Source organism: Orcinus orca, chromosome 13 (genome assembly GCF_937001465.1).
Source record: "Orcinus orca chromosome 13, mOrcOrc1.1, whole genome shotgun sequence".
Taxonomy (NCBI): Eukaryota; Metazoa; Chordata; class Mammalia; order Artiodactyla; family Delphinidae; genus Orcinus; species Orcinus orca.
This window is the reverse complement of record NC_064571.1, coordinates 88,820,422-88,846,235: the sequence shown is the minus strand read 5'-3', so window position 1 is coordinate 88,846,235 and position 25,814 is coordinate 88,820,422. Positions and strand designations below refer to the sequence as shown.

The 25,814-nt window shown below is 37.9% G+C and overlaps 1 pseudogene; it reads right to left on the bottom strand.

Annotated features, from left to right (window-relative positions):
* Positions 1–11,997: 11,997 nt before the first annotated feature.
* LOC117203285 (cytokine receptor-like factor 3) lies at positions 11,998–19,093 on the bottom strand (annotated as a pseudogene).
* Positions 19,094–25,814: the final 6,721 nt, after the last annotated feature.

Genomic DNA, 25,814 nt, shown 5'->3' with positions numbered 1-25,814 from the left:
GGAGTCATAACAAAATATTTTGGAAGCATTTCAAGACATTTCTACAAACTATTTGTTTCTGGAAGGATGGGAAATTATATACATGTACTTTTTCAGGGTTCAGTACAAATGATTTGGAATCAATTTTAGGAATCACAGTGATGGGACCTGAAAGAGAGAGAGAGAGGAAAGAAGGAAGGAAGGAAGGGAGGGAGGGAAAAAAAGAAAGAAAGAAAGAAAGAAAGAAAGAAAGAAAGAAAGAAAGAAAGAAAGAAAGAGTAAGATAATAATAAGCAAGCACTTACATTCAGGAATGAAAACTCTCTCCAACTCATCCATTTGGATTCTAGAGCCCAAGGTAAAACATTTCCCCAACAGTTTACTCTAAACAAAGCAGGATAGGTAATAAACAGGACTGCAGTGGTTAGATCGCATCTACAGCAGGGTTTCAGAGTAAATAGGGTTTAGAGAGGGCCCTGAGGTTGCTTGTTTTGAAACAGAAAGATACACGGTGGCTGCTCACCTTAATGTTCTCTTCCCTCAACACTGTTTCTCTAACCTTAAGACACTGCTCAGGATGGAGATGAAATTAAACGCCAATGTTGAATATTTTGCTGGGACAAGACTGTGATATCACCCACCAGGATCTGTCTGCTGGAAATTCCAGAAGTACTTAAGTGGAACTACCACGTATCCAGTAGGGGGAGAAGTTGTAAGTTTGTAAGTAGACAGCATCTCAAGTTTATATATCACAAAGACACTGTGAGCAATACACTATGGGGGCAAATTCATTACATTTAACACTTTCCCTCCCTCCTCTGTTCAGAAAACAAAGTTTTGGTTTTGCCCATTCAATGTATTCCCTTTATTCAAAAGTTTTTTGTTTTGTTTTGTTTTCCTTCTCAAACTAGTCTTTGGGTTTTCATGATGCAGACTCTGAGGCTAAATATAAAGAAATAGGAGTGAGATGCAGAAGATAAGGGTTTAAGGACCAGAGATACCTGGGCTGAAGCTGCAGGAGAACTGGACAGAGAGCAAATTGAAGGAGTAAGTACAAGTTTTAGGAGGCAGGATTTTTGCTGCTAGGTTGTATTGCTTTGATGTCGACCCTGTTCTAAGGTTGCAGCTTTAATGGTACTCCTTTAAATAACAGCCCTTCCATACTTGCCATGATTTGCCATGTACAAGGACATATGTCTGAGGACTTTTATTTATTTATTTATTTTTATTTTTTTTGCGCTACACGGGCATCTCACTGTTGTGGCCTCTCCCGTTGCAGAGCACAGGCTCTGGACGCGCAGGCTCAGCGGCCATGGCTCATGGGCCCAGCCGCTCCGCGGCATGTGGGATCCTCCCGGACCGGGGCACGAACCCACGTCCCCTGCATTGGCAGGAAGACTCTCAACCACTGCGCCACCAGGGAAGCCCTGTCTGAGGATTTTTAAAGCAATAAACCAAACTCATAGGTTCTTTTATACTGGAAGATATTACATCTGTCAAAAAAATATTTAAAAAATGTGTGTGGAAATGGACAAATCAGAGAAAAAGAAAGTTCTTAGAGTTTTAAGAGTTGATATGAGGGTTTGAAGAGTGATGTGGAATAAAGCTATGAAAATCTTTCAGAATTCATGGGGAAAAGAGAAACAAAGATACACATTAAGGTCCCATCAGATGAAAGATGACATTTAGAGAATCAATCTAATCTATTTCAAAAAGAGAGAAAAGGGCTTCCCTGGTGGCACAGTGGTTGAGAGTCCACCTGCCGATGTAGGGGACACGGGTTCATGTCCCGGTCTGGGAAGATCCCACATGCTGTGGAGCAGCTGGGCCCGTGAGCCATGGCCACTGAGCCTGTGCGTCCGGAGCCTGTGGTCTACTACGGGAGAGACCGCAACAGTGAGAGGCCCGCGTACTGCAAAAAAAAAAAAAAAAAAAAAAGAGAGAGAGAAAAGAAAAAACGGACAGGTGAACAAACCAGAAAAATAGAAAGGATTTTTCTCAGAAAAAAAGATGATGAGTCTTCTCCTTATTCTGAGAGCTCACCTACATTCTCTTCTCTTCCTGCTCCTACAAAGATGACACTTTCCTGGCCCCTTGCAGTTAGGAGTGACCATGAACTAGTTCCAGTGAGTGGGTCTGTGCAGGAGGAGAAATGATCATTTCCAAGCCAAGGCATCTAAGTGCCAGCATGCGTCTCCAGGATCTTCCTTTCTGCCTGCTTTGGAAATATATGACAATGATGGACGATGAAGCGGAGACTGAAGCATCCAGGATCTTTGAGATACTGCAGGAAGATGGCTGCCCAGAGCCTAGCCTGGACCCTTGAGGGCCATTAAATACATAAAAATGTCCTTATGTTAGGCTGCTGAGATATTTGTGTTGTTTGTTACTGAGACATAAGACTTTCTTCTCTTTTAATATAGTTATCTTGGTCTTGATGTTTTATAAATTTCTTGTGTAATTTCCATGTCATTGAGCAGCAAAAAATCTGTAGGGTAGATTGTGAACAAAACTTTAGTATTAAGTGTGGATATTAGCAAAAGTTTTCAATTAATGTACAAAAGACAGGTTGTATGCCCTGGATCATTGCTGTGATAACAACAAGAAGAGAGATTGGAAACTATTATAAATCAAATAGCCACATTAAAAGGTAATACCAAGAGCAGATGAAATTCATATTTAGGAAAAAAATAAAAAAGTAAAGTCATTTGCTTTATGGGAAATTGTAAATTCTGTCTTTTGGGAATTTCAAAGCTTCGGAAGCCCCTGCTTTCCCTTAACCCCCTTCCTCTGCTCCCTGATAATCTGCATATTCAGGGTACCTCAAGTTAGCCAAACACACCCACTCAGGCAGCATTTTCCAGTGTGCTCTGACCCACCTACGGCAGAATTCTCTCGAGGTGATTGTGACAGTGCAGGCTGCTTGTCCCCACTCCAGACTTCAGTGAATCAGAGTATCAAGCCCCTGGGGATGAGGGAATTCTGCAGTAACAAGTTCCCCAGATGAATTTTATATACTGTAAAGCTTGAGAAATACTCCATTAAAGACTTTTCTCATCTAATAGACCCTTTCAATGGCTAATCTCCCTCAATACTTTATGTTCTGAGGTGACTTTTATTGTTTCATCATGTGTCATAGTCTTATTAGCATTACAATATAGTTGATTGTTAGATTAGTATGAGAAGCCAAATATTTTCCTGGACAACAGGATAGATGAGGTAATCTTGCAGAGGTCAGAGAGAACTAGTACTGAAGAAGGATGCATGGATTAAACTCTTTCTTCTGTTATGAAAATCATCCTGATATTCATCCTGAAAATACATTACTAATTTTAAATCTAAAAAATATGTGAGGTTAAGTCATTGCTTTATAGACTCACTATATACCCTTTTTATTTGATAAGCTAACATAATTGCTGTAATTCTATATAGTATTACAATAATAAAATAGCACATCTATCAAAAACATGGCTGATCACTTATAACAATGACACTAAGGCACTTGTGTGTGTGTGTGTGTGTGTGTGTGTGTGTGTGTGTGTATGGGGGAGTGTAGCACCACAGATGCATTAAACATGTACAGAATGCTTACAAGAGAACCCCTCAGGCTCTCTCCTTATGTGCCTTTTATTTTGTTTTGCAGATTGCTTGAGTTGGTTGCCAGCTAAGCTACCTGAAAACAGCAACAACAAAAATTGTCAGAGCAGGAGATTTGCTGCTTGAGGCAGTTACTACTTTTTAAAGGTGTATGGGTGAGAATGTAATGAGGAAGAAAAGGTAGAGGTAAAATAGAAAATAAGAATAAGTTTGAAAAAGGAGTTATGCACCAGAAAAGAAAACAGTTTCCTTACAGTCACACCAACCTTCTACAGGAAAATTTATTTTTTTAAATTTATTTACTTATTTATTTGTTTGTTTATTTATTTTTGGCTGTGTTGGGTCTTCATTGCTGCACGATGGCTTTCCCTAGTTGCGACGAGTGGGGGCTACTCTTCGTTGTGGTGCACAAGCTTCTCATTGTGGTGCCTTCTCTTGTTGCAGGGCACGGGCTCTAGGCACATGGGCTTCAGTAGATGTGGTGCACAGGCTCAGAAGTTGTGGCTCGCGGGCTTAGCTGCTCCACAGCATGTGGATCTTCCTGGATCAGTTCTTGAACCCGTGTCCCCTGCATTGGTAGGCGGATTCTTAACCATTGCACCATCAGGGAAGTCCCTACAGGCAAATTAAAAAATCCTCTGTACTTCTGAAAAATCTGAGGGGTTGCCCTGTATATGTTTGGTAATAAAAGCCAAAGAGGATTGAATTTCTTTTTTCCATGGAGGGGAGAATAATATGAAATCTGGGGTGGGGAAGGGAAGTACACAGGAGCAAGAGGAAGGAGGTGGTAAGCCTGGTAGTTTTTGAGGGAAAGTTGGAGCAAAAAACTCTTATTCTTTGTTGAGGAATTTAGGTAGCTGTTTATCTCTTCATGGAATTTTGGGGAAAGTCTGTAATGCTTCTAGGGGGTGATCTGGGGCAACTCTGAAAGGGCAGTGACTGAACTAATACATAAGCCTCAGAAGGTAGAAAGGAGACCATACGTAAAGAAGTCCTTGGGGAATTCTAACTTATTTAAAACTATGACATTGGAAGTTCCTACTGTTATACTCTCTCCATTGTTACATTGGAGTTGCAATTACATTCATTGTAAGAAAACTAGAGTTGTGTATGACTTAGTAGAAAAGTTTATACCATATTCCAAATTTCAATTCTCCAACACTTCATTTCCCAATATTTTCTGAAAGACTACTAAGCATGAGTACTGAGCACCAGTACCCCATGGGACACATTGTTTAGAGCAGAGAAGAAGGCTCAGTTTACATCTAAACTAGGTCCTCAGGGATGAGTTGGGATTGCCAACTGGATCATCAGGGTGGGTCAGGGACTAGAGGCTGGAGGTGTGGGCACATGGGCTCCACTATGGAAGAGTGCTGTGATGACCAGGAACAGTACTTTGTCCAGCTGGAAAGAGTAACAAGCGTGGAGACTGAAGGATCACAAGCAATCTAATACACCAAGTTAAGGAGTTTAGATATTAACCTGCAGACGATGAAGAATTTTATGCAATCAGATTTTCATTAAAAACATCACTCAGGTAGAGTGTAAGGAACCTGCTGCTTAACCAGAAAATGTCCCTAATTTATTCACAAAATCTGGGCACTCAGGAACCCCATCAGTTGATGCTTTTCCATTGTGGGGATGCTGCTGGATTATGGATTCGTCTGTTCCACTTGTTGTGATGGTGTGTCCACTCTCTTGGCTTTTCATGGACTGGAGACCAGTGATGATGATAATAGAAATACCAACCATGTTCAAAAAAGCACATTCCTTTGAATCGTGTCTTTTTATTTCTCACAGTGTTTGGGGGATTTAGCAGGTGAAATGGCAGACGGAAAGGGAAAATACAGCATTTTAAAATGAAGATACATGGAGATCATGTTTGTCAGAATGTCCCTCACTCCTGCCTTCTTACTCTCTCCCTATTTATATATGCACACACAGAGACATCCAGAAACAAGTTTCACAACTGAGTGTTTACTTTAACACCCACTTACACCAATGGACAATCATCCAAACAGAAAATAAATAAGGAAACACAAACTTTAAATGACACAATAGACCAAATAAATTTAATTGATATTTATACAACATTCCACCCGAAAGTGGCACTTTCTTCTCAAGTGCACATGGAACATTCTCCAGGATAGCTCACATCTTAGGTCACAAATCAAGCCTCGGAAAATATAAGAAAACTGAAATCGTATCAAGCATCTTTTCTGACCAAAACGCTATGAGATTGGAAATCAGTTAGAGGAAAAAAACTGTAAAAACCACACATACACAGAGGCTAAACAGTGTGCTACTAAATAACCAAGACATCACTGAATAACTCAATGAAGAAATAGGAAAAATACATAGAAAAAAATGACAATGAAAGCACAATGACCCGAAGCCTATGGGATGCAGCAAAAACAGTTCTAAGAGGGAAGTTTATAACAATTCAATATCACCTCAAGAAACAAGAAAAATCTCAAATAAACAATCTAACTCTACACTTAAACAACTAGAGAAAGAAGAACAAAGAAAACCCAGTCAGTAGAGGAAAGAAATCATAAAGATCAGAGCAGAAATAAATGAAATAGAAATGAAGAAAACAATAGCAAGGATCAATAAAACTAAGAGCTGTTTCTTTGAGAAGATAAACAAAATTGATAAACCCTTAGCCAGACTCATCATGAAGAAAAGGGAGAGGATGCAAATCAATAAAATGAGAAATGATAAAGGAGAAATCACAACTGACACCGCAGAAATAACAAAAGTTCATAAGAGACTACTACAAACAGCTATACGCCAATAAAATGGACAACCACGAAGAAATGGACAAATTCTTGGAAAGGTACAATTTTCCAAGACTGAAGCAGGAAGAATTAGAAAATATAAAGAGACTTATCACAAGTAATGAAATTGAAACTGTAATTAAAAATCTTCCAACAAACAAAAGCCCAGGACCAGATGGCTTCACAGGCGAATTCTATCAAACATTTAGAGAAGAGCTAACACCGATTCTTCTCAAACTCTTCCAAAAAGTTGCAGCGGGAGAAACACTCCCAAATTCATCCTTTGAAGCCACAATCACCCTGATACCAAAACCAGAAAAAGTTATCAAAAAAAAGAAAAAAAAATTTTCAATATCACATCAATATCACTGATGAACATAGATGCAATCCCACTACTGGGCATATACCCTGAGAAAACCATAATTCAAAAAGAGACACGTAGCACTATGTTCAATGAAGCACTATGTACAATAGCTAGGGCATGGAAGCTACCTAAATGTCATTGACAGATGAATGGATGAAGAAGATGTGGCACGTATATACAGTGGACTATTACTCAGCCATAAAAAGACACAAACTTGAGTTATTTGTAGTGAGGTGGATGGACCTAGAGTGTGTCATACAGAGTGAAGTAAGTCAGAAAGAGAAAAACAAATACCATATGCTAACTCATATATATGGAACCCCCCAAAAATTGGAAAGATAGTGGCTACATAAAGGGCAGTTATGTGTTTTTGCACAGAGGTGTGGGTCTACTGTCTGTCATATAGATAGATGCTCAATGAATATGAACCAAAATGGGGTGATGATGATGGTTTGATGGCTAAAATGCCTTCATATATATTAATGTATTAGATAGGAATAATACATAATACATTTGAAAGGGAGAGAGAGAGAGAGAGAGTGGAGAGAGAGAGACAGAGAGAGAGAGAGAGAGAGAGAGAGAGAAAGAGAAATTTTGTAGGATTTTCCCAGCAGTCGACTTGGTGCTCAGCCTTAATGTCTGGGTCTCTCATCCACATCCCTGGTACCCATTACTACTGTGCTGCAGATACACAGATAAACAATTATGTGAGGACCAGGGAAACTCTAGAGGATAAAACCCTTAATACAATTTGAAATGCTTATATTACAAAGAATTAGCTGGTTGCTCTTATGAGTATAGGTAATACTTCCAAAGGATGATGCAAAGACAAGGAGACTTATATTCCATTAGCCATTAACTACCAAACAGTATTTCTTTTTTAAACAGACAGAAGTTTTGTTAACAGATTATGTAACAGAATATCAGTGATTCATGCACATATTTTTGTTCTTCTTTTGCAAATTACATTTTTTTTCTACAGAGATTAATTTGCAAACTCTTTGTTGTGGAACATCATGTACACTTTCATATTCTAACATTTGTTAAGAATGTTATTCTTTAAACAAATGATAACATTTTAGTTGCTTCTCATAGTTTCAGGGGGAAATGCCATTTTAGAATCTAGCAAGTGATACAAGGAAGATTCGCAAAGCTCAGTTGGAGGATCAAAAGTTTGCTCACTCAGGTATAATTTGGAACATTTTAAACATTTCAAAGTTTATGAAAAGTGATACCTCCTATATATATATATGTTTATATATACACATACAAGTTGATATTTATAAGGTCAGTATCTGTGGGAGCCTATTCACTTGAGGTTATTTTGTTGTAAAACATGTAATTAGTTAAAGTAAGTTCCCTTCCACCCTATCCCACCCCCCATTTGCCTTAGGCTAAAGCAAAATTTCAAAGGAGCTACAAAAGTTCAGTGGCCTTCCAAGATCCCCTGTAGGGTTCTTTAGTTTCACTGGTTGTTAATCTGAAAGTTGCTTAATGCTACTTGAATGAAATTTATCCAGATCCTAAAGAGGATTGATGAGGGAATTTGTAAACTTGGTTTCAGTTTTTAGGAGGTGATGATTCTGGACTCTCAACAGAGAGGTCCTTGTGGCTATTGATGTGATGGGTTTAGTTCACGCAAATATCCCTGTTGTCTTTGAGCTCAGCTGAACACCTGTAAAAGCAGAACAGTAAAATGCAGCCAGTGAATGGGTAACCTACTTATGCATAGGACATGAATCACAAAGAAAGCAGAGTGGTCACATTAAATGAAACAGGAGTTAGTTCCGTATGTACTTTAATGAGTCGGTTTTAACATAAAACGAGATTGTATCTTTTGGCTATCTCTGCTGCTACTTTTAGAGGACAGCAGAACACGGTTAAATGACTCTACTACACATTATACTCTTGCAGAATTGTCTTGGTAACGAATGTGAGCACAATTCATACAGCTTCATGTACTAAAACTGACAGTTCTCAACCCAAGAACATGTTTAACTGGAATCAGTGAAAAAATCATGATTTGACAGGGAATTTATCACATCACTCACAGCTCTTCCTACTTGTCCACACAAAACTTGAAAATCTGGGAAAAAAAGAACTTTCTTCCAAGTTTTAAAAATTGGTGTATTCCAGTGGTGTATCCATCAGTGAAATATGTAACAACACTGCAGTGTAATTACAGTGGTGTACCCATTAGTGAAATATGTAATTACACTGCAGCATTACCAGCCCAGCTAAATGACGATGTGACGTTTGTAACTGTAGTGAAAGATCCCAAGTCTGAAGGGTCATTCTAGGAGACGATCCCTTACAAAACTCTCATAACTGTCATCATCATTAACGATGTCCCATGGCCTCCTATCTTTATGTTTAGTGTCAGAGTCCTTTGAAAGTAATATGATTATATCAATCCCTAACAAACTTGACTTGACAGACTTCATTATAAGAATAAACATTTCTTTCAATAAAGTTACAAACCCATGCACCATATTTATAAAAACACACTTTAGCCACTTAATAGCTTTCAGAAAAGACATCTGATTCCACTTTCACCCATCACTGAGGCTCTAATTACTTTGATTTAATAGCTGTGGGATTTTATTTTTTACTGATCAGATTCCTCACTAATACGTAGCAGAAAAGAAACATTAGAATTCTGTTCTATTTGACAGGGCTGTAGTTAAAGTCAGTTGGATCCAATTTATTTTCTCCAATGCTATCGTATTGAAAATATCTTTGATGTGTCTCTAGCCATATTTACTTAGTGAACCTAAATATTTGATGCATGATGAAACCATGGAAAAAATAATGAATTTGACCTGAATTTATATGTTTCTATAGAAAGTTGCATACTCGTAGACTGAAACAGACTTCTTCTTACTACCAACTTAATTGATTTATTTTTTATATCAATTCATTTTTGGAATGATACTGGAGAGACCATTTGGTTTAATATCTGTATTCAGTTGAAACAGTTTATAGGTAAGTTAGTGCTATATCAGTAAAATATTAGTACAAATATACAGAAACTTTTTTATGTTGATTTCCATTGCATTGTAATCTTACTAGATGTTTTATATATTTTATATAATATTATATATAATATACAATATTTTATATAATACACATACTGTACAATATATAATGTATGTTATAATGGTGTCATGATTATCTATGTGATATTAGATATATAATTAATATAATATATTAACTTATAAATATTATATTAATATTATGAATATTAATGATATTAATATAATACATATTCAATTATAAATATTAAAACAAGCTTACGAACTAAGGACTTGAATTTTGAATCTTCACCATTATAGCCAATAATCTTCAGCCAAATCATGCATTCTTTGAGTTTAATATTTTTAATTGGGGTGAAAAATAACTGGTTCACAGGGCTGCTTTGAAGCTGAAAAGAGAAATCACTTTCTGAAAGCATTTTGTAAGTAAACCAGGGCTATACAAATATCATGGATTTACTCTTAGGTGCTGCTTCATGTCCTATTTATATAGCAATATTTAGCTTTGGTACATTTTGTTCAAGAAGTAAAGCAGGTTGTATGTTATGGCATAATACAAACCTAGATTAATATACTGCAAATTGAATAAATAATAATCTACTTCTAAAATCCACAGGAAGGATAATGAGCAAATTTGAATTCAGTTTTTTTGGGTGGTTTTCTGGGATTGATCACTGCTTATTAGATTAAGTTATGTCTTGACTGTAGCAAGTTGTACAGATAAATATTATACAAAATTCTGTTGGTAATGCAAGGTACGTATAGAGTCATTTATTCATAGGAGTAGAATAAAATTTTTTACCTTAAAAATTATTGTATTTGCCAATTATTGTTTATACTTCTTGTGTAGCTTTGCAAATGACCTACTTTCAGAGACTAACCAATGTCATCTGTTTTTGAAGCATTTATTGGTATCATGTATTCAGTCATATTAGGAGGAAAATAGCAGGGAATACAGGACAGGGTAGATTATTCTGGAAAGATACTGTTTTTCTACAAAGGTGGTGTGTGTGTACGTGTGTGTGTGTCTATTGAAACCATAACAGAAAGGGTGCCCCTCACGACAAAGAAAAAGAAAAGATTCTTGGTCAAAAGGGCAGTGGTAGAGATTGCCCAATGGCCAGCTCAAGTTTATTTGCCCTTCTGGTGTATAATTTTTCCTCTTGTTTACCATTGCTGCAAAAATTTTGATTGTCTATTCAAATGCTTTGCTGCCACTCCCTTATTTTTTTCTGGTTAGAAGAACCTCAACATTTTTTGAACAATATCCTCTTTTAGTCTATGGTCATGCAATCTAGCAAAGGCATCACCTCCACACCTCCCATATCACCACCAGTCTAAGAGGGCCAAGTTTGATTGCTTTACCCTAAGTATGGGGGTTCCTCCCTGCCAGTGCGTGGTTGAGGCAAAAGATTAGGATAATTCTGATGCATGAGGAGACAATTCCTGGGATCACTTCTGAGAGAAGTTTCCTTCACTGTTATAATGAGTCCTATGAAGGGAATTTTCCTTTGGTGAGCACATAGATGGCTGTGTAATGAGGAGATGCTTGGAGCTGTGATAGCCTTCAGAGAACAAAGTTGTGGACAGAGGCCAGTATGCTGAAGAGGGGTCTGTGGAAAAAGGGAAAATTCTAGACCCCTGATTACCCTGAAGCGCCACTGATTTAACCAAATCTGGAAACCTCTTGCCTTTAGATTTCTTGTTATGAGAGAGAATAGAAGTCAATATTTTTAATCAGTTGACTTGGATTTTTGTTGCCTGCAGCTGAATTTATACTAATTATAGCAGAAAATTTCATAAACACAGAGGGGAAATTTAATTTTAATCTTATGTAAATATTTACCAATGCTGACAAGATTTTAAAAATACAGAGTCAGAAATATTTGAAGGACAATTTTGTAAGCTTAAAGTTTATAAAATATGAGTTAATATTTCCTTTATTCACCAACTCATTTATTAATTTGGTGAATTTTAATAAGTACTTATTATGTATCTGAATTAGACCAATTAAGAGAGCAATAAACTTTACTCTGGGCACAGTCAAACCGAAGCGTAGACACCTTTTCCTTCCTGTGTATTATTCTGCTAATTCTGAATCACTTTCAAACTTACAGCTAAATTACAAGTTTGAATAACTTTAAACAATTATTTGAAGGTAAATTGTTGATGTGCTGCTTCATCACTCCTGGACACATTACCGTATTTTTCATACAAGCAAGCGTATTTTCTTAGAGTTTGGTCAAGAAGACAATCTTTGGTCATTGGTCGCCTCAGTTGCAACTCTGAATGTTAGTGTCTGTCCACAGAAATAAGTTGGCATGCTGAAGTAGAGAACACCCGAGAATTCAGAACGATTCTGGAGCACTGCATTTCTTCAACTACTCAGGCTGGACCCCTCAGCTGTCCATTCATGAGGCATGGGCATGAAATGACCTATCTGAGATGCTCTAAGGCCTCTACTCCCATCACCACAGACTGAACTGGGAATCAACATTGGGGTCTATGTGTCACATCAAGAGTTCAGTTTCAGAGCCCACTCATGCGTCTTGCAAGTGGTTAGAAGTACATTTACAGAACAGGAGCCTGTCATCACCTTGCACCTCTGTACCAGGATGTCTCCAGGTTCCTCTGCTAGTTCTAGCTGTGCCGGTCGGTGAGATGCTGCTCTTCCAGGCTTAAAAATGTGGTCTTTCACTATATTAGTAGCTGAGACATCTGATCAAGCAGATCAATAAGGAGAACCACACGGTAAGCATGTTGGTAACAAGCTGTCCAACTTACCATGTGAGGCCTTTTTGGTAAAGCCCGGTTTCTCATCCTGTTCTCACGCGACACCAAGAATGGTGACCTCACCGTCCGGGATGGAGTCCTCTGCAGTGTTAGCTCCACACTACATGAACTTTTGGTGGTCATCCAAAGCTTAGTGGGGTCCTGTTCAGTGGTGTCCACACCACTGGGTGGCTCATCAGTCTTCATCCAGGAGTTTTCCAGTGGTTCCCTCTGAACCACTAAAATGCTCTTAAAATGTCCTTAAGACATCCCTTGTCTGTGACGCAAGGTCTTTTCTTTTTCTTTTTTGTTTCCTTCTTTTGCTTATTCATGGCAGATTATTACTTTTTTAAAATTACATAGCAAGCTACAGAGAAAAACTGAAGCATTGCTAACACTTACTCATTTAGAAATGCTGCCCAACACGCGGACCCTTCCACCACTCCTGGTGCTGCGTGTGCTTATTGCTCCTCTTATTCTGCTTTTAAAATGATCATTGCCTGACATTTTTCCTAAATATCAGGGGCTCATTGTCTTCACTCATTCCATGGCGTTAATTATGATGGTGCTTTTAAGAAGGTGATAGATTATTTGGTAAAGTAGAATTTTACTCTAAAATCTCTTGTGATTTTTCTGTAACGTCTGATGTGATGTGGTCTCTGATCTCTGCACTTCCTGCGGCCCCTGCGGTCCCTGGCCCAGCTCGGCAGTACTTCTGCCTCCCCCTGCCCCTGCCCCCCAGTACTGACGGGCCTCCTGCAGCAGCTCTATCACCCGCTGCCCCAGGTGCAGCGAGCTCCGCTTAAATGTCTAAATATTAATGTCAGTTCAATTAATTGCCAGGTCTGACAGTAAGCATTGCCAAGATGCCTTTTTGTTAAACATGTTTATAATAATATCAAGACTATTATTTTGAAGAGACTCCTCAAGCAGTACAGCCTAATTAAAGTGATACTGAATATCTGTTTTCAGTCTGTTTCTGTCCAATATTTTTCTCATAATTAGCCGAATACCCTCTTCACATAATGAAAGTTTTTCAGGCCTGTGCCTACTGGTTCTCAGTAAAGATGCTTAGAATATTTCTGAAGAGGGATCACAGTACGAAGGAAGAAAGTTAAATTCTTATTGAGGAAAAACCTTCCACATTTCTAAAGAAAGACTTAAATCTGGATTGAAATTAATCAACAAACTGATCAGGTATCTGTATAAAAAATATAGATGTGTTGCCAGATGAGTCTCTGTGTTAAGAGAGAGCTCGTTAGCTACTCTCACACGGAAAAGAACTGAGGATATTAATTGGAAATACAAATCCTGCAAAAAGCACTCTAAGTTAGAAGTCATAATCAAGAGAAACAGAAGAGGGCTTGTCTATAAAGTCAGCGAGGTGCCATTAAGTGGAATTAGACTTTCACACAGAAGGACCTCAGTGCAAACCTGGTTCAACCACTTCCACCACCGACTAGCTTAACATTTCTAGTCTTTAGTTTCTCTCTCTATGAAATGGGGGAACACGTAGCAGCCTTGCAGCTTGATATGAGAATTAAACAGACAATTTTATACACATACACACACAGTTTATTCTATTAGAGGGGGTTAAAAAGTTCAATCCTCAGCTCTGAAAGTTATGATCCATATTTCAACATGGTTATCCATTTGTGCAATGGACATTTCTTGAACACCTGGAGCACGTGAATGGCTGTTGTGGTGCAAATTACCAGGTGCTGGAGCATCTGACAGGTGGGGGGAGTGAAGTGTGGGTAAATGTTAAGTGTGTCCAGTGCACTTACAATGCTGGACACTGGTTTCCAAAGCAAACACCTAACATGGACCAGCATAGCCTTTCCACCAAGCGGCTCCTCTGCTTGCACTCCACACCAGCCTCCAGTGCTCGCATGGCTCTCACACAAAGCTGAGTCTTACCGTGGCTGGAAGGCCCATCAGGATATTCCCTCCACCCTCCCTTTTTTAAAATTAATTGAAGTATAGTTGATTTACAGTGTTGTGCTAATTTCTGTTGTACAGCAAACGACTCAGTTATACACATATATGCATTCTTTTTTATATTCTTTTCCATTGTGGTTTATTCCAGGATATTGAATATAGCTCCCTGTGCGGTACAGCAGGACCTCGTTGTTCATACATCCTATATATAATCTTCCCCAGAACAAAACACATGTACCTGGAACAGTGGAGCCACAGAGCACTCAGGGCCCCATGCGACCAGGGAATCTGTGAAACTGCTCCATTTGCCTTTCTAAGCATATTTTGCTTCCCATTTGGTGCATTCTAGGATTTGGGCAAAGAATAGGTATTCTACTGCAACTAAAAATAGGTATCTATTGCAGTACAGAAATCCAAGGATGGCGAGGAATTCACCTCTACAGAAAAGAGTTTGCCAAGGAATTCTCTGCCTGCATCTTCCAATACGTAACTGCTTGATGTCTGACATGAAACCGGGGGGACTATGAACGGCTGGAAGTTCTGTGAGTCCTATGCGCCTTGCAAAAGACATAAGACCTGAGCAACTTTTCCATCTTAAGGGGATGAGGTCAGGGATTAACATCATATGTCAACTCCTCTGTGTCAACTACTATATATCTTTACTATGTATTTATTTTTCACAACAGATTGCCCTGTAGTTTTTATTATTTCCATTTTATAGGTGAGGAAATGAGGTTTTTGAAAGCTAAATAATTTTGAAAAGATCACACAATTTGTAACATTTGCAATATGTCACAGTGTTTTCGTAGAATCCCATCCAAGCTGACATTCCATACCTACCCCAACAGTAACTTTGTTAATTTACAGCAAGAACTTAATATCTTAACATGATTGGATGGATTTTCCATTTAACTGAAAACAAAATTTGAAACTGGAAGAAACAATGTTTATTGTCTATGGACAATGGATAGTTCAGTTTCTATCCATATCTAATTCTAGCTTTTGACTTCCTTTTACAATCCCTGTCCTGCAAAGGACAGTTGCTCAGTCTCTTGACTTAAGTTGCCCTCACAGACTTTGTTTTGGACCAGTTTTAACCTCACACAGCCTCTGAGAGGAAATATCCTATAAAAAAGAAACCTCTGCCTAGAATCTGAGTTTTGGGTGGGAACAGATTTGCTAGTGCACTTAATCCCATATTCCATGAATGACTAGTCTATTTACTCAAAAACATATGCTTCTAACTACATTATTACAGAAAATGTTACGTGCTTTAATTTTTACTAAATAATTTGATAGCTAATGATTTATCCTGCTAGCCAGCTTCCAAATTACAATCTGAAACTCTATATGGTAAATATGTAATTAATATGAATAATAGCAATTGAGCAACTAAAGAGACCACAAACTCTTGAAATTTAAATAATAATAATAGACTATGGCTATAATAAAAGGATTATGTTGCTTTAATATGAAAAAAATGTCAAGAAACAGTCTAAAATAGCCACATTAATATTTACATTCTAGGTTCATTTTCACTATATCATTTCTTGCATGTATCTTGACATAATTTCTATTTTAGTAACTGAAATTCAATAGAACATCGTATTTGTATAAATGGCTAGGTCCCAAATGAATCTCAGATGAAATATATTTGATTATATTAATTACAATAGAATTCCATTATCAAAATAGCATTACAAGTTGAAGTTATAAAAAAAATTTGAATGGCAACAATCCAGTTGAATGAGTAGTAAAGGAAAAAAATTTATATTTACTCTTTCTATTCATCCACATATGAATTCTACTTACTAACAAACTGCTCAACTACTTTCCCAATAATATTTGGCAAGATTATTTACATATATAAATATTGCAGGTAATGAAAATTTTAGCATTTAATTTTTTTTCACAATTTTTATTAAAATAATTCCAAAGCTTGTTACATATATTTCTTTGTTTTTAAACATTGCTGTGATGAGTCAAAATCAACATTTTTAAATAGGGACAATTTATATGACCACCACCATGGGCTACTGAGATAGGTTATCTATTTACCTTTGTGCCAATGTCCTCAGACGCTTCAGCTTTTATGCATTTTTTTCTGTACTGTGCCTTTGATGTCTACTGTTCTTTTTGTCATCTGTCAGCGTGTCCCCTTTTAGTTTGCTTCATCCTTATCTAGTCAATCAAATAAAGTGAGTTGACTTCATGGCAGTTGAGTGGCTCAGCTGACCCTTCCCTTCCTGCTCAGAGTATATGTTCCAGATGCACAGCTTTGCTGGAAGTCTGGCCCGCTGTAATTTGTAATGGTTGCATTCACTCAATTCTGCTCAGTACCACATAATAAAGTGAACGCTCCAAAACCTTTCACCAAATTTGAAAACTTGGAGTCACCTCTGACTCATCCTTCCTCTTCATATTCCTGTCATTTAAAAAAAATAAAATGGCTCACATCTATTTGTCCTGTTGCTATAATAATTATTCAAGATCCTCCTGACTCTGTTTTCTAATGGACACATGCCCATTTTTAAAGGCCTTTCACAATTTAGCCCCAAACAATTGTTCAAGACATGCCACATGCTACTTTTCCTTATATTGTAACCACAAGAAAAAAAACCAGTTCTCTGTACATGTTATGTGCAATCGTAAACACATTAGCTTGTGGTGTTCCTTGACCTGTGATCTGAAAGCAAACCCATAAAAACATGTCCAAGTCTAAACTCATTATCATCATATCTGGTTATGCTTCAAAATCCAAATCTTTTCTTCCTGGGTTCATTTCTTGGTGGATGATATATACGACCATCAACCTGTAGGCTTGCAAGTTCTATCACTCTTTGAAAGGTCTACCCATGCTTTTCCACATTCATGGGATCTTGTCTTTTTTTTTGGCTGCACTGGGTCTTCGTTGCTGCGAGTGGGGGCTACTCTTTGTTACAGTGCACAGGCTTCTCATTGTAGTGGCTTCTCTTGTTGTGGAGCATGGGCTCCAGGCACGCAGGCTCAGTAGCTGTGGCTCACGGGCTGTAGAGCGCAGGCTCAGTAGTTGTGTTGCACGGGCTTAGTGGGATCTTCCCGGGCCAGGGCTCCAACCTGTGTCCCCTGCGTTGGCAGATGGATTCTTAACCACCGCGCCACCAGGGAAGTCCCAATCTTGTCATTTTTAGTGCCGAAATGTCCAAATGCCAATTCCTTTTATCTATTACTTAAGGAAAGCTTTTGTCGTCTCCTTTTGTGCATAAGATAAAGTATGAAGAGTATCATAAGCCATTCAAAACTTTACCCCACTTCTAATTCCTTTCTGGCCACCCGGTCCCCTTCCCCCAAAGCAAGTACCACTTTACCTCTTATGGTCCCTGGAAAATTCCAAGACTTTCCTTAACTCCATGTCTTTCAACATACAAATCACTATGCCGTCATTCCTTCCTTCCCCAACCGGAAAATTCCATTCATCTTGCAAAACCCAGCTCGAATGTCACCTACCTGAGAAGTCCTTCCTGATTCCCTATGGAAGAATTCATCACTTCCTCCTTAGTGCCCTAGTGGCAGTCGGTGTACATTAGTATTAAAGTACTTATCACATGGTATTATTGAAAGTGAATTCTGCTAGAGCAGAGAAGGTTATTCACATCTGTATCTACAGCAAGTGTAGACTCCTGAGACATAAGAGCTGCTTGCTCATTGCAAGTTTGTTATGGTGTCAAAAAATCATCATTGCATGACCCATAGCTTGTTAAAGGGAAAGAAAGCATCCTCCGCAACACCAGCCCCAATAAAACTGCATTTTTTGGGAAGTTAAGAGTGGCCTTGTGAGGAGCTGGGAGGAGAAGCAGCCAGTCCGACTGTCCTACGAGACCCTGCCTCCCAACCCTGCTCAGTGTCTGAAGGACTGAGGCAGTGCTCACTGCTTTGCTACTCAATTAAGATGGGCAGCATTTCTCTAGTTCCGATTGTGGATTAAATCATGTGCTAAAAGGTCTACTGAAAAATCAGAAGCATCAGCATTAGTTCATTATAGGACCAGATGGTCCTATAGAAGGACCTTGGCCTTCTATGTCTTCTGTGTCTGGTTTACAAATCAGATATTCCTTTTCTCAGCTTCAGACCGTCTGCTCCCCAGGAAAAATATCTTCATCCTCTCCCTACCACTGCCTTATACATATTTGCCGATGGAAATCTGAGTGTGATTATGGTAGTAGCAATTCTGGAAGTGTCAGTAAGCCAGTGAGTTTCTCTGTGTGAATTCCAAACCCTGATCAGAATGTCCTCTAGAATAAACACAGGTGGAACATCAAGTGACATACATGTGCTCAGCAGACAAACATTAGTTTCTGTCCATAAGAGCTTGATAGGGAGGGAGATTGTTTCTCAGTTACCCAAATAATATGTGTTCCAGCCAGAGGCCACAGATGCGGGGCTGGTAACTCTGAGAGCATTAACCTGCGGATCATGGCTGGGGGATGAGAGGCCCCATCAGAGCCCATGGTCTGCAGGGCAAAGTGCAGGCCAGCAACCCCTTTAGAACTCTTGTCCATCAGACGTTTCTTTAGGATGATTGTGGCTTCCGGTCTCAGGAACTCATTCCACCCAGAAGCTTGACAAAGCATGCATTTTATACTCATTCTTGTCTTTTTTGGTCCTTTTCTGCAAGACAATTGGTGCTCAGTTCACTGTCCTTCCCAAACAGTTTTTCTTTCCAGTGACACCCAGTGAAGTTGCTACACCACGAGACCCTTCATGTCACATCACATAATTAATTACAATGAAGCCTTACATCCCATAAGACAGCCAACTACATACTTTTGTAATAATAATAATAATTTAACAACAGTACTAGTAATGATATAGCTGGCATTGATATAATGCCTTACAGTTTTATTTAGTGTTTTGCATACAAAATCTCATATGACTCTCAAAATAACTCGTGAAGTTCTTATTTTTCTCTTCCCCATTTTAAAAGCAAGGAGACTATGACTTTTAAGAACTTAATCATCCTGTGGCAGAAATAGGTCCTGAAACTAGTTCTCCTGACCATCCGTCTTGTGGAGTTCCTGCAGTTCACAAATGAAGAGACACACTGAAGTCTCTGACAATCAAATACACTGCACATGGCAGAATGCTTACTCGAAAGAAGAAAACATCTGCAGGAAGGTCCACATCAAACCACTTTAAGCCCCGGTGTGGACTTGCACAGAATTTCAGGTGTGTAGTTACATTTTTCACTTTGTAATAAACTCCTGCATTTCCTGGGATCTACTTATTCTGCGGATTGCCTGGAGGTGGAAATGATAAGGCAAAATGACCCCATACTCTTTCTCAATAAGCCAACTTCCGAAGTAGCCAAGACTAAAAGAGAAATCAGGCAGACAGTCTTCCTGATATATTTAGGGTGGAAAACATACTCTGTGAGGGTATCATCTGCCTAATAAATTGACTCGCAGGGTCAGACTTCTGAATTTGAGGTGCAAGAGAGAAGCTCACTCTTTAATTATGGCAAAATGTCCAAGTTGAGAGGGATGAAGGCTGATGGAACTGTATGTTTATCCAAGACCACCCTGGACAAAATGCCCAACCTCCGTGTGGTCAGGCTGCAGGTATCCTGTCTTCTCAGGACGCCACTGTCTCCCCAGAGTACCAGGTGCCTTGGTTTGACTTCAGATTTTGACACCTTCAAAGTCTGTGACCCTGAGCGAGGGACCTGGCCACAACAAGACTTTTCTAATCTGTAAGATGGAGTTATTACTACATGTCTCATGGGATTGATGAGAAGAGGAGACGGCTCATCACCGAATGCCACTCCCTCCTCTTCTGCTGGCTTCTGCCTGGGGGCAGCTCGAGTGAGGAACCAGCCCATAGGCTCTCCCTTCCAGGTGACTTTGGGTGAGTCAGGTTACTCTTGGAGACGCAATGTTCTTGCTACCCACAGGATAAACAGCATGCTGGAAATGTTAAGTCCAAACAGGTGATTTGATGTCACCACCCCCAGTGTCACATGTGTCCTGCCTGACTTCCAGGAACCTCCACCACCACAACCCTGATTGTGGATTTGGGATGAGGGAATAAGAAGAGGAAGACCTGCTCACCTCCAGCACCTGTGTGGTGGGGAGGCATTGCGTGGAGCTGAAGAAAAGGCAGCAGCTGGCCAAGGTGGGAAGGTAGCACCAACTCCCTGCATCCTGGGGTCTTTGTCCCCCCTCTGCAGGATGCCCTGTCTTCCGAAACCCTGCTGGCTTGTAAAACACCCTTATGTTGGTTAATGCCTGTGGGGTACACTGCTGATGGAAATGGGAATTTCTTAAAATGGTGATATAATAGTTGGACATTAAAGGATGAAAATTACTCTTGATAAAGTCATTGCATAACTGGATTACGAGGCAAACTTTCCTGACATGCCATGTTTCAAAGTGAGGAGGTGGTGAAGGAAAGTGGCTAAAGTAATCGGCTTTGTGGTTCTACTGTGCAGTGTCCAAACCCCAGACCCACATGAGCAGTTGTGTGCTGTTAGGCGACTTGCCTTTGTGACTTAGGCAGGACCATAATTTCCTCATCTGTAAAACACTTAAAGGTCAGTGTGAGGATCAAGGGATGTACTGCACTGAAAACGTGAAGGTTTGCCTGCCACCAGGTAGTGATGGGTCAAGGTATGTTTGAAATCAGTATTATTTTTATTAGTATTAGACTTTAAAATGCAAGGTGTGTCAATGTCTGTATCCATCCCCAATACTATTCATCACTGAAAAATTGTAGGTTTTCTTGCTATATATGACACAACAAAGTGGCCAATTTTGTTGACATTTTTTCTGGAGTGTTTTATTTTCTGTTTTATTAGTTTATTTGTATTCCATATTCTTCCATATATATTGTAATCCAGGATTAAAATAGATGTAAGAAATCATTTTGAAATGTTAAAATCTGCTTAACAGAGAAAGCCACTCACCATTCAACTAGTTACCTCAGGACCTAGTGCTCTGATTCGTGAGGCATCTGTGGCTGCCATTACTCTAGGTCTCGCTGGAGGAGACTTACAATGCCCAGCACAGTTAACAGAACTTCCATCCTGTTACAGGAGTTAGGGAGTAAAATATACCAGAGTCCCAAATTAAGAAGAATTCTACACTAACAATTTACAGGCAAAATAGTAAAACATCTGGGGATGACTGATGTATGTACACAGCTAACTTCTATAGGTTGCAGTTGGAAAATCAGCACATGGCTTCCAAAAATCTAATCTCTCTATATAATTCATCTCCTACATGAAATTGGCAAAAATATAGCTCAGTGTAACCTGCATAACACACAAAATCCTCTGTCATAATATCTAGCTGCAGCTCTCTGTCTGAAGTCATGGATTTTCAAATACCCCAGCCAACTGATACTTCCCAGTGAGGGAGAACATCTGATTCCACTTTCACCCATCACTGGAGTTCTAATTACTTTGATTTAGTGACTGTGGGATTTTATTTTTTACTGTTTGGACAGATTCCTCACTAATACTTAACAGGCAAGATACATTAAAATCCTGTTTGGTTTGACAGGAGCAGAGTTTAATGTCAGCTGGACTGAATTTATTTTCCCAAGTTCTATTCTCTCAAAAATACCTTTGATGTTTTCTTTAACCAGATTTGTTTAGGAAACAAACTATATGATGTGCAGAGGATCCAAATACATTTCTGATTCAATCATAGTATCAATATTTTGTGTACCACCCAGTTTAGAGTAAACATTTTACATTAGATTTCCATCATAGAGGGACAGTGGAATTCAAAATGAGCCATACATCAGTCAGTGTCTAATTCCATTTGGGTAAAGTTAGAACAAGAAAAAGCACATGATCAAACATCAGGATGTATATTTTTACCCAATGCTTCTCTGCCAGGAACACTTTTCTGACTTTTCTTGGATGTGTCCGCTCTCTTTTAGCTCCTGCTTCAGTAAGTTGGAATGATTTGTGCACGTTGTAGACTGAGAGTTGTAGAGGCCAGTGTGCTCCTCACATAGCAGGGTATCTCGTCCATGGCAGGCAACTGAAACCATGTCTTGAACTGCATTGTACTTACCCATGTACTTGATATGTGTATATACCAGGGTAAAACAAAACAAAACAAACAAACAAAAAAAACCAAACAAAAAAGCCCCTTGCCTTATAAAATACTGTAAATATTAAACAAAACAAAACAAACAAACAAAAAAAACCAAACAAAAAAGCCCCTTGCCTTATAAAATACTGTAAATATTATTTTATTATCTATAAAAATGTTTATTAACACAGACATAGGAATGATCGGCATTAACAGATGAATGTTTTTCCTTAATGATTATGAGTGGTTTGTAGCTGGTATATTCATTATCTTGATTTCCAAGGACAGGCACTAATGAATAAATAGTATTCAGTTTGTATTAGACCACATAGTTTTATTTGCAAATAACAGACAACCAACAGTAGCTTTTTCAAAAGAGAGACTGTGTTTACTCATGGAGCTGAGAAGAACGCTAAATGTGACAGAGAACATGGTTGCCTACCCCAGTGTTATTGCTCCTCATCTTTCTTGATGATTAAAAAAATTCCATATATAGTTGAGGAGCCTTTGGTATCGTGGTATATGGTCACCGTCTCTGTTTGAAGAGCATGTAACCTTAATTCTGATTAACGACTTATAAAATGAAGCCTATTGGCTTAATTCTGGGGAAGAATTTCCTTTTGATATAATAGGGCAGGTGAGGAGAAAGCCTCAGTCCCGTTTAATGCCTTTGACAGTGGTTCTTCAAGGATGTGATGTCTGGAGCTGTGGCAGCCATTTAGCAACACAAAGAGGAGGACTAGACGCCTTGAAATCATTAAACAATTGAATTTAATCCTAGAACAGCCAATCTCAAGCATTCTTAATATGTAGGAAGGATCAAATAATGTATATTTGGGATCTCTTGATGTATCCTTGTTACATTCCTGATATTGGTAATTTGTCCTTTCTCTCTTTTTCCTTGATCTGTATTGCCAGTAGCTTATTAACTGAATTATTCTTTTCAAAGAACTAATTTTGTCTTTATCGATTTACTCTACTTTTTATTTTCTACTCCATTGATTTCTTATTTTTATTATCATTTTATTTATTTTATTTTGATTTGCTTATTTTTTTCTAGATTTTTAAGATGGAAAATTGGATTGACTTTCAGTCTCTTATTTTCTGATTTGTGCATTTTGGTTTAAATTTTCCTCTAAGCATTGCTTTATCAGCATACTGTAAAATTTCAACATGCAGTATCAAATTAGCATTTAGTTTAAAATATTTTAAAATAATAATTGTGATTTCTTTTATTTTTGAGATATTTAGAATTGTACTGTTTATTTTTCATACTGCTAGGAACTCTCTAGTTATTTTGTTATTGATTTCTAACTTTATCTTCAGAAGATATCTTCTGATTAATTTTAATCTTGATTTCTTGAGGATTTCTTTATCGGCCAGGGTGTGGACAATTTTTGTACAAGTGGCATTAGACCTTAAAAAGAATGCAAATTCTATTGATATTGGATATTTTTCTTAAGTTGGTTAAATCAAGTTTCACAAATGTTGTTGTTAATACATTGTATGTCCTTACTGATTTTCTTGTCTGCTTGTTCTATAACTATTAAGAAATGTGTTTTAATGACTCCCAATATGATTGTGCATTTGCCTAAATTCTCTTTTAATTTGCTTTATGCATGTTGGAATGATGTATGGATTCCAATAGCTTAGGATTGTGGTAACTTCCTACCGGATGGACCCCTTTATCACCGGGAAAGGCCCCTTTTTACCTCTATTAATATTTCTTTTCTTACACTTTTTATATTAATGAAATCTGTTGATTTTAGTTTCATTTGTATCTCTACATTGTCCTTTATATCTTTCATTTTTAGTTGTTCTGTATTTTTATGCTAAAGTGTGTCTCATTGGTAGCATACATTTTAGAATAAATTCTGAGAGTTGGTATGTTAACTGGAGTGATTATTCCTTCTCCTACCATTTGCCATCCATTTACTTCAATTTCCAGTTTCAGTCAGTGTACACGCATAGTGTTACAGAATTGTTAATTGATACTACAGGAAGAAACAGCTTTATCAACTAGAGTACAGTTTATGTACCATTTATTTTGTTTTAAGTTGCACAGACTCTATGCATTTCCAAAATTACTTAGGTCAGGACCTTTTCCCCTGAATCTCTTCAGTGCAGTTTTTCCATGCATTCACAATACAGTTGGATTGTTTCATCATATTCTGCATTCCATCTTTGAATCCCCACAAGATCCTATATATATATATATATATAGTAATATATATGTTACCTATATATTACATACATACATATATAATATGTAACATATTATATATGGTGCATGTAATATATATGTTACATATTTTATATATAATTTGTATAACTAGGATTCAATCTTTGTGCTATAAAGTTCTGTTACTTGAAAAATGCAGTGTTATGTATCCACCATTACAATAGCAAACAGATATTTCAATGCCCTAAAATACTCCCTATACTTCATCCATTCAACTCTCCCTACCCACAAAACCTTGGCAACCACTGATCTTTTCATCATCTCTATATTTTTGCTTTCTTCAGAATTCCATATAGATGGAATCATACATATGCAATCATAGACTAGCTGCTTTCTCTTTGAAATATACATATAAGATTTACCCATATCATGTGTCCTGATAGTTCATCTCTCTTTATTGTTAAATAATGCTTTCTTGTAAGACTGTACCAGAGTGGGTTTATTCATTCACTTATTTTAGAATATCTCAGTTGCTTCCAGTTTGGGGCAATCATAACGTTGCTGTAAGCATTCATGTGCATGGTGTTGTTTGGACATATAAGTTTTCAATCCAGTTGGTAAATACCTAGAAGTGTGATTGTTGGATTGTATGGTAAGACTATGTTTAGCTTTGTAAAAATCTGCCGAAATTGTCTTCCAAAATGGTTGGACCTTTTAGCATTCCCACCAACAATGAATTAGAATGCATGTTGCTCTGCTTTCATACCAGCAATTGGTATTGTCATATTTCTTTATTTTTTGGATTTTAAACTTGCTAATAGATGTGTAGCACTCTCTTATTATTCTTTGAATTTGTTATTGTTTTAATATCTAATGACAAATGATGTTAAACATAGTTTCCTATGCTTATTTGTCATCTGTATATTTTCTTTGTTCAGATTTTTGCCCACTTTTAATTGAATTTTTGAGTTTTCATTATTAAATTTTATTATTATTGTTGTTATTTTTAGAACACTTTGTATATTTATAAACAAGACCTTTATCAAATATCCATTTTACAAACATTTTCTTCCATTCTGAGGC